The sequence below is a fragment of the Schistocerca cancellata genome, chromosome 4 (genome assembly GCF_023864275.1).
Source record: "Schistocerca cancellata isolate TAMUIC-IGC-003103 chromosome 4, iqSchCanc2.1, whole genome shotgun sequence".
In the NCBI taxonomy this organism is placed as follows: domain Eukaryota; kingdom Metazoa; phylum Arthropoda; class Insecta; order Orthoptera; family Acrididae; genus Schistocerca; species Schistocerca cancellata.
The window spans coordinates 900,940,109-900,942,067 of NC_064629.1; positions in this window are offsets into that span (position 1 = coordinate 900,940,109).

Consider the following 1,959-nt stretch of genomic DNA (forward strand, 5'->3'; position numbering starts at 1 on the left):
AGCGAGCTGGGTCTCACACGATCGCTGTTTCCGGAATCCATGTTGATTCCTACATAGTAGATTCTGGGTTTCCAAAAACGACATGATACTCGAGCAAAAAACATGTTCTAAAATTCTACAACAGATCGACGTCAGAGATATAGGTCTATAGTTTTGCGCATCTGCTCGACGACCCTTCTTGAAGACTGGGACTACCTGTTCTGTTTTCCAATCATTTGGCGAGCATTAATTTTGGACCTTTATTGCAAACTTTCATTGAGTAATTTTAGTCAGAGCGAAAGACAATCTGGTAGGAACGTACCGCAGAGGTCGCCTCTGAACTGCTGAATGTGCTGTCCGAATAGGAAGACTTGCTTTCAATTGAAAATAGTGAATTTCCAAGTGTTGTGTCGGAAAAACTTTTCAATATAATTATTATTGCGACTTTATACTTTTATTTGGAATCAAAGTCCTGATCCCGCAAAGAAATAGAAGGATAGAAACTTTTCTTTCAGTGGGTTGGACCAGAACGTGGCCATGCAGACCGGAAACTAAGGTCAGTATGTTTCCCTTTGCTTTCTGGCTGACCACTAAATTAGTTGCCAGGCTCGAGTGAGAAAAACGGCGAACAAACATACGATTAACTTTTAACCGCCGCCCCACAAAGTGTTTGGTGTCTCACGAGGCACAATATCGAATATTTGTGCCGCATAAACACAAAGCAGACAACAGTCATCCGCGAAATCACAATTCAGACTGAAGTGTATGTCGACTAATCGTGGACAGGCGCGCGTAGAAGAAAACTGGCGGAAAGTAAGAAGGCAGCAGCGGCGAAAGTTACTGCAGAAATAAATGTAGCAGTCGCGAACACTGGCAGCAGCAAAACAACACGAAAGGAGCTGCATAAACTGGGAAATCAGGGCGAGTTGGGATTAAGTGATTAAATCTGGTCAGTGGAGAATGGGAGAAAGAGAAAGTAATTTGGTCGAATAAGCGTTGTTGCACACTTTTTCCAATTTCTGGCCCAGTTTACGTTCCAAGAGTGAATAATGGCAGTCGTTCGGTGATGATTTGGACTGCCACATCGTGGTATTGAATAGGACCCATGGTTACTCAGCAAGGTCGCTTTACTGACAAGGACTATGAGCAGGTGCATCCTATGTTACAATAATGGTACCCCAATGGTGACGACCTGGCCCCTGTCCACACAGCTCGCATCGTCCAGGATTGGTTTTGCGAGGATGAGGATGATTTGTCGCATCTCCCCGCCTTTACCAGTTCTGTATACTGTTGAGTCTCTGTGGCCTACGTTCGAGTGAAAGGAGCGTGGTCACTAACGACCTCCTCCATCACACTTACGTGAAACTGCCACTATTTTACAGAAAGAATGGTACAAGATTTCCCTGGAAATAGTAAAGGCCCTTACGTTTCCATTCTGAAACGAATAGATGCTGATTTGAACGCTAGTTTAATACACCGTATTATGCATGATAACGTGTTCCGTTTTGGTATTTCCATGTATTTGTCAACCCTCGTATCTGTAAAATATGTGTGCCTACTTCGGCACGAAATTATAAGATAATATACATTTTGAACTTTTAAATGGTCTGTGCTTATGTGCTGTCCTGTATCATTCTCAAGTAGAAAGAAAATATTGATACATAAAGAAACGGAATTAAGTAATTTAGTGCCGCACTTCGTAAAAACAACTGGAGGTAGTTAAGGAAGTGGTAGCCAACTATCAGTTTTCAGAAATCTAGTTCCCTGCTGCCGACCTTGATGAAATACGTGTACTATGTAAATATAACCAGTTACGTTTCATAACATGCTAAACCCTAGGGAAGTCTGGGTCAGCTATCAGTTGCTGTATCCGTGTGGCAGTGATTTGAAATATAGAACTAAAGCCATGTAAGAGTATTGAAGACTGCTCTACAGGAACATTCCACCTCTAATACAAATACCCAGAAATTTCTTACTTCC